The 8,069-nt window shown below is 46.5% G+C and overlaps 1 protein-coding gene across 2 annotated transcripts in view; it reads left to right on the top strand.

Moving 5' to 3' along the window:
* Positions 1-480: 480 nt before the first annotated feature.
* Positions 481-8,069, top strand: part of ARPC1A (actin related protein 2/3 complex subunit 1A) — a 191,125-nt gene continuing 183,536 nt past the window's right edge. Inside the window, exon 1 of one of the 2 annotated variants that reach the window (XM_075830005.1) lies at positions 481-542. The gene's annotated coding sequence lies outside the window, so the exon portion shown is untranslated. The remainder of the gene's footprint in view (positions 543-8,069) is intronic. The other variant, XM_075830006.1, reaches the window with a different exon arrangement.

Here is an 8,069-nt window from a genome sequence, read left to right as displayed (position 1 = left end):
ACTGTACTCTGGTAGCTCAGGGACTTTGCAAATGCGTATATATGGCGCCCAAAAACCAATCCAGCAAAATGTGCATGCCAAATAGCCCCATGAAAATGAAATAATTCAACATTTTAGTGTAAAAAATGTTGACTTTTGTTTTCACTGCCTAATTCCAATAAATTCAGCAAAAGACCTGTGGAGTGTAAATCAGTGTCGTAGCTATAGGGGTCGCAGCGGTCGCAACTGCGACCGGGCCCCCAGCTAGGGGGGGCCCGCAGGCCCCCCTCACCACAGTAGTGCTACAATGATTCCTCTGCATTGCTGGGTCCCTGCTGCGGTACAAAAGAGACCCAGTAATGTATTTTAAAGCATTGGTGGCAGCTCGGCGGTGAAATAGTCATTGCACGGAGGGGGAAGACTCTTGCCCGCCCACTGTACTGACCACCCAATCAGCTCGCTTCTAGCTGTTTCCCTCTTCCTCGTGGCCTGTGCAGAGGGATAGGAATGGCTACAGCAAGAAGATCGTGTGCTGCTGCTCTCTGACCCCACACCAGATGTATGTAAGTAACACCTTCATTGTGTGTAAGTCTGTCATGCTGAGCAGTCATACTTCAGGGCTGACTCTTTAGCATAACAGACAAAGTATATCTATCTATCTATCTATCTATCTATCTATCTATCTATCTATCTATCTATCTATCTATCTATCTATCTATCTATCTATCTATCTATCTATCTATCTATCTAGGAAAGACTGGGCCCCATAGCAAACTTTTGACTGGGGCCCACCTCCCCAGGGTGTCACACAACCCCCCCCTTGTAGATAGTGCCTTTTTTATAGCCCCCCCTGTAGATAACGCGATACAGACCCCTCTGTAGATAGCGCCATAAATCCCCCTTTAGATAACGCCATACAGCCCCCTGCAGATAACGCCATACAGCCCCCCTGTAGATAACTCCATACAGCCCCCTCTGTAGAGAACGCCATACAGCCCCCCTGTAGATAACGCCAAACAGCCAAACGCCAAACAGCCCCCTTTGTAGATAACGCCATACAGCCCCCTCTGTAGAGAACGCCATACAGCCCCCCCTGTAGATACGCCAAACAGCCCCCTTTGTAGGTAACGCCATACAGCCCCCTCTTTAGATAACGCCATACAGCCCCCCTGTAGATAACGCCATACACCCCCCTGTAGATAACGCCATACAGCCCCCTTTGTAGATAACGCAATACAGCCCCCCCTGTAGGGAACGCCATACAGCCCCTCCTGTAGAGAACTCCATACAGCCCCCCCCTGTAGATAACGCCATACAGCCCCCCCCCTGTAGGGAACGCCATACAGCCCCTCCCCTGTAGGGAACGCCATACAGCGTCCCCCCTCCCAAAAAAATGCGACCTACAGTGTGTCCTATAAAAGAAATGTATCCCCTATCCACAAGATAGGGGATACACGTGTGATCGCTGGCAGCGATAAGGAGAACGGGGGACCGAAAGTCCCCCGAAGTTCTCCATGACTAACCTCTGACTTCCGGCGTCTGCGCAGCTCAATAAAAATGAAAGGAGCGCTGGTCACGCATGCGCACAAGCGCGACCGGCGCTCCATTCATTTCTACGGAGCTGCCAACGGAGACCCCGGAAGTCCGAGGTTTGTGATGGAGAACTTCAGGGGACTTTCGGTCCCCCGTTCTCCCTATCGCTGCCAGCGATCACACATGTATCCCCTATCCTGTGGATAGGGGATACATGTCTTTTGTTTAATGGCAGAGCGGGGAGATACCTCCCTGCTCTGCTGTAGTGTTCAGTGACGTCGCGCTGTAGTAGCCATAGCGGCTGCTAGCGGAGCCTCCGGCCATGGTGGGGGCCCGTGCCGGCCCCCCCATGCCGCGGGCCCCGTAGCAGCCGCTACGGTGGTAGTTACGCCACTGTATCTATCTATCTATCTATCTATCTATCTATCTATCTATCTATCTATCTATCTATCTATCTATCTCTTATCCAATCGCGGTTAGTCGGCGATTCACAGAGTGAACAAGTGACCGGAATGAAGGGGAAGCAATGCTCGTACGAGCACTGCTCCCCCTTCAAAATAGCTGATTAGCCGGGGTCCCGGCGGGTGTCTGCTAGGCACTGTACCTAAGCCAACCACATGGAAGGCTTAGATACATGGCCCATGTGTGATCCTGTCTGCTGGACCCTGTTTCTAAGCCTAGCTTGTGTTAGGCTTAGACACAGAGTCCAACAGACGTGGGCCCTGTATCTAAGCCTACAATGTGTGTTACTAATGTTTTTTTTGTTTGCTTGTGTTTTTTTGCAGGTTCGGTCATTGGACTACGTCGGATTCGAGGACTACTTCGATGACAGCTTTTTTTATTTTGAATAAAATGGTTAATTAGGGTTGTGTGGGGGCGACAATTACGAAGGCGGTAGTAAGAAAGTTTAAAAAAAATACAAATATACAGAAAAAATATTTTATTGAAATATAAAAAAAACACAGAACCCTCATTAACCATTTTATTGAGAATAAAAAAACGGCGCCATCAAAGTAGTCCAACATCTGAAGTAGTCCAACATCCGAACCTGTAAAAAAACACAAATCCAAAAAGAATTTGTAACACATAAAAAAGCAAAACAATTCTTATACTTACGTTTCCGGGGTCCAGCGCTGGAGCCGCAATGTCAGCGAATGGGCCCTGTATCTAAGCCTATCATGTGTGATACTGTCTGCTGAGCCAATGTATCTAATCCTATCAATATCTATAGGGTTGTAGTGCTGTAGATATGCTGTCTCATATATATATGTATGTATATATATATATATATATATGTATATATATATTGCCCCTGATATTTTAAGACCTTAGTGACGCCCCTGGCTGCTAGTGTTGCATCATTGAGTCACTTAGGAGACCCATTGATGCAGCTGAAAGCTGCGGACCGTCGACCATGAGAAGAAATTTGGGGAGGCCCAAGAATAACTTTTGCACCAGGGCCCATGAGCCTTTAGCTAGGCCCCTGGTCTAAATGCTCACTATACCCCTAGATAGATTCCTTAAAGGGTGCTGTTTCCCAAGAGTAATCACTTTTGGGTGGTTTCCTCTGTTTTTGTCCCTAAGGGGCTTTGCAAATGCACCCAAAAACCATTTCAGCTAAATTTTGCACGTTGCCGTACTCGGGAGAAATTGCTTTACAAATATTGGAGTGCTTTATTTCTTTTATTCCTTATGAAAATCTGAGCTAAAACTTTTTATGAAAAAATATTTAGGTTTTTATTCCAATGATTTCAGGAAAAAAATTGTGGGGTCAAACTGCTTACTATACCTCTAGATGAATTCCTTTGGGGTGTAGTTTCCAAAATGGTGTCTTTTTGGTGGTGTTTCCACTGTTTTGGTACCACAAGACCTCTTCAAACCTGACATGGTGCCTCAAATATAATCTAATAAAAAGGAAGCCCCAAACTCCACTAGGTGCTCCTTCAATTATGAGGCCTGTGTTTGAGTCAAGTAACAAACTGGGGCCACATGTGGGACATTTCTAAAAACTGCAAAACCTGGGCAATAAATATGGAGCTACATTTCTGTGGTAAAACTTTCTGTGTTACAGAAATAAATGGATTTAAAGGGAACTTTAAATTTAAAAAATGACATTTGTAAATCTTACCTCCTGTAAAAGGCCTTAAAGGAACAGTGTCACCAAAAATTTTTTTTTTTAATATCAGTTTGATGTTAGTGTTTTATTAAAAACGTTTGTATTAATTTGTGTGTTTGTGTGTTACTTTTTTTTATTTTTACACTTTTTCTTCCCTATGGGGGCTGCCATTTTTTTTCCCATTTCTGTATGTGTCGATTAACGACACATACAGACATGGAATACGGCAGCTCAGTCCATAGGAGTCAATGAACGGGACCCGTCCCATTGACTTTGCACTATGGCTCTGTCCTGCGCATTCGCAGGTCAAAGTCAGACAGAGCAGAGCAGCTGTTTGCAGGGAGAGAGCAGGCGCCATCTTGAAGACCAGCTGCACTGCAGGTAAGATGTGTGTCTCTGCATGTCCCACTCTCTACCTCACAGACCCCCGCTCTTGTGACCCCCGACGGGCACCCCCACCCGACACCCCCCTCCCCCGAAACGGCCCACCCCCGACGCCCCCCCCCCGACGGCCCCCCCGAAACGGCCCCCCCCGACGGCCCCCCCCCTCCCTTGTGTGAAGCCCGTCGATCCAGCCCTTTCCTGGTTATATCTGCGTCTGGGAAAGCTGGGTGACCACCATTACCCCTCATACTGGAGTGTTTAGGGATGTGATTAATGAACCTCTCACACTCCAGTAGGAGGGGTAATGGTGGTCACCCAGCTTTCCCAGACCCCTGAACGGTAAATCCCTCTAGTTGTTCTGAGACTGTTTGGGGATGTGACTAATGAACCTCTCAGTCTCAGCACAATTAGACAGATTTACCGTTCAGGGGTCTGGGAAAGCTGGGTGACCACCATTACCCCTCCTACTGGAGTGTGAGAGGTTCATTAGTCACATCCCTAAACACTCCAGTATATGGGGTAATGGTGGTCACCCAGCTTTCCCAGACGCAGATATAACCAGGAAAGGGCTGGATGGACGGGCTGAGGGTGCACAGGGTTTTTGGTGACCCCCTCTGTCATGTGATCGGACCTAGGTTACCGGTTCATCAGACGGGGTTCATGTGACTATAACTCTGTCCATAACAAGAGACAGTGCACTCAGGACAAGCCCTGCCCTCATGCCATAGTTGTGTGGTTCTGTCTGCGGTGATGGCGGTGGGTGGCTCTGACACCCGCCTCCCCCGTCGGGTCATCTCAGGACAGAAGGGGTGTCCGGATTGGAGACAGCGCCACACCTGTCCTCAGGTTGTGTCTGGTATTGCAGTTCACCTCCATTGAAGTGAATAGGACAGAGCTGTAATACCTCACACGACCTGAGGACAGGTGCGGCGCCATGTTTTCCTGGACGACCCCTTTAATACTTTTCCCGTGTGTGTGTGGCAGAGTGGAGTGTGCACGGGCGCCGCTGATACTTCATAGCCGCTTATCAGCTGTTTTGAAGAATCAGCGGCGAGAACACACACACACACACACACACACACACACATCCCCCAAACACACAAAATCAAGTGTAATCAAGCGTTTTTTATGTGTTTTTTTTGCACGTAAAATGTGCAAAAAAAAAACATGTCAAATACACGGCGTGTGAACCGGTCAACTGAAAAGTCATTCACTTCACTTTCATCATTCTAAGGCTGGGTTCACACGACCTATTTTCAGGCGTAAACGAGGCGTTTTACGCCTCGATTTACGCCTGAAAAGACGGCTCCAATACGTCGGCAAACATCTGACCATTCATTTGAATGGGTTTGCCGACGTACTGTGCCGACGACCTGTAATTTTACGCGTCGCTGTCAAAAGACGGCACGTAAAATAACAGCCTCGGCAAAGAAGTGCAGGACACTTATATACATTATATGCAGGACACTTCTTGGGACGTAATTTGAGCCGTTTTTCATTGAATTCAATGAAGAACAGCTCCAAATTACGGCCGTAATTGACGCCTTGCAAAACGCAAGTACGAGCAATTACGTCTGAAATGACGGAGCTGTTTTCTCCTGAGAACAGCTCTGTCATTTCAGACGTAAATGCAGTTAGCGTGTGCACATACCCTAGGGGTATGTTCACACACAATGTTTTCAGCGGAAAAATCGGAAGCAGAACGCCTACAAGCATCTGCCCATTGGTTTCAATGGGAAATACGGCGTTCTGTTCCGACAGGGCGTTTTTTACGTGGTAGTTTTCCAAAAACGGCACGTAAAAAGACGCCCGACCAAAATGAAGTGCACATCACTTCTTGGGACGTTTTTGGAGCCGTTTTTCATTGACTTTATAGAAAAACAGCTCCAAAAACGGCCGTTAAAAAACGCGAGTTTGATTAAAAAATGGCTGAAAATCAGGAGCTGTTTTCCCTTTGTTTAGTAAGCGTGTGAACATACACAAGGCCTTTTGGTGTGTCCTATAAGGCCTCATTCACACGAGCGTGGCGTTTTTGCGCACGCAAAAACGCTGCGTTTTGTGTGCGCAAAAACCACTTAACGGCTCCGTGGGGCAGCAGCATATGATGCGTGGCTGCGTGCTTTTCGCGCAGCCGCCATCATTATGACACTCCATTTGGATGTTTTATTAACAGAAAAGCACGTGGTGCTTTTCTGTTTTCATTCATCCTTTTGACAGCTGTTGCGCGAATCACGCTGTCCGCACGGAAGTGCTTCCGTGCGACATGCGTGGTTTTCACGCACCCATTGACTTCAATGGGTGCGTGATGCGCGAAAAACGCCCAAAGAACGGACATGTTGTGACTTTTTTTCAGCGGACTCACGCTGAGTAAAAATCACGGACATGTCAGCACGGCCCCATAGACTAATATAGGTCCGTGCAACGCGCGTGCAAATCACGCGCGTTGCACGGACGTAATTCACGTTCGTCTGAATAAAGCCTAACTTCTTCCAGCTGCAGAATCACACCCAATATGGCTGCCAGACACTGCTTAGCAATTTGAAGACACCTTTACCTGGCTTGTGAGAGGGGGGGTGAGGTTCCCTCCCACATTTACAGCAGCTGTGAGTCAGGTTGCTTTGCCTTATTCACCTTGCTGTAATTCTGGGAAGTGCTCACTCTGGTGGCCAACATTGGAAAACATGTCAAATTATTATTTAATTTTTAATACTTTCCAACATACGGAAAAAAAAAAAAAAATACAGCAAAAAACGTAAAAAATATAATAGAAATAAGCAACGACACTTAAAAAAAAAAAAGGTTTAATTTGCAACACATTCCCTTTAAGGGTTAAGAAACTTTCTAAATGCTGTTTTGAATACTTTGAGGGGTGCAGTTTTTAAAAATGGGTTGATTTATGGGGGGTTCCAATATATAGGCCCCTTAAAGCTACTTCAGAACTGAACTGGTCACTAAAAATGTACTTTTGGAAACTTTCCTGAAAATGTGAGAAATTGCTGCTAAACTTATGCCTTGTAACATTTTAGGCTGGGTTCACACCTGCATTGGTGTGTTCGGTTGTTCTGCTTCATCAGAGGAGCAGAACAAGGGAATAATGGAACCAACGGTGCCGTTGCACAACGGATACCGCCATTCGACGACGGAACCCATTGACTTTAATGGGTTCCGTCGGCTTTCTGTCGGAGTGTCTGTGACTTTACTAGACACAATAGCGCAGCATGAAGTGCTATTGTCTCTTGTAAACTCCGGCAAACCCTGTCGGATCTGCGACTGAGGCCCCTAACTGAGCCTCCAACGCAGATGTGAACATAGTCTTAGAAAAAAAAAAAGAACGTTCAAAAAATTATGCCAACATTAAGAAGACATATTATAAATGTTAACTAGTAACTGTTTTATTTGGTATTACTATCTGCCTTGCAAGCAGTTTTTTAAATGACTCATAATTTTGGTGTTTTTCAGGAATAAATACTGAATGTATCGACTTAATTTTACCAGTAACATAAAGTAATAACGTTATTACCACTAAGGCCTTATTTAGGCTTTATTCAGACGAACGGGAAAAACGTCCGTGCAACGCGCGTGATTTGCATGCGAGTTGCACGGACCTATATGTGTCTATGGGGCCGTGCTGACATGTGATTTTTCCTCAGCGTGAGTCCGCTGAAAAAAAGTCACGACATGTCCGTTCTTTCGGCGTTTGTCGCACATCACGCACTCATTGAAGTCAATGGGTGCGTGAAAACCACGCATGCCACACGAAAGCACTTCCGTACGAACTGCGTGATTCGCGCAAGAGCTGTCAAAAGGATGAATGTAAACAGAAAAGCACCACGTGCTTTTCTGTTTACAAACATCCAAACGGAGTGTCTTTGAGCTGAGCGAACCCGGACAACCGAACCGAACTTCACCGGGTTCGGCCGAACTCGTTTTGGCCGAACCCGGCAAAAAAATTTCCGGTACGCGACGTCAGGAGATAGTCACTGTCCAGGGTGCTGAAAGAGTTAAACTGTTTCAGCACCCTGGACAGTGACTTCCGCTCACAATATACATGAACGTG

This window comes from Rhinoderma darwinii, chromosome 6 (assembly GCF_050947455.1).
Source record: "Rhinoderma darwinii isolate aRhiDar2 chromosome 6, aRhiDar2.hap1, whole genome shotgun sequence".
NCBI classification, from domain to species: domain Eukaryota; kingdom Metazoa; phylum Chordata; class Amphibia; order Anura; family Rhinodermatidae; genus Rhinoderma; species Rhinoderma darwinii.
This window is presented reverse-complemented; position numbering and strand designations above follow the sequence as displayed.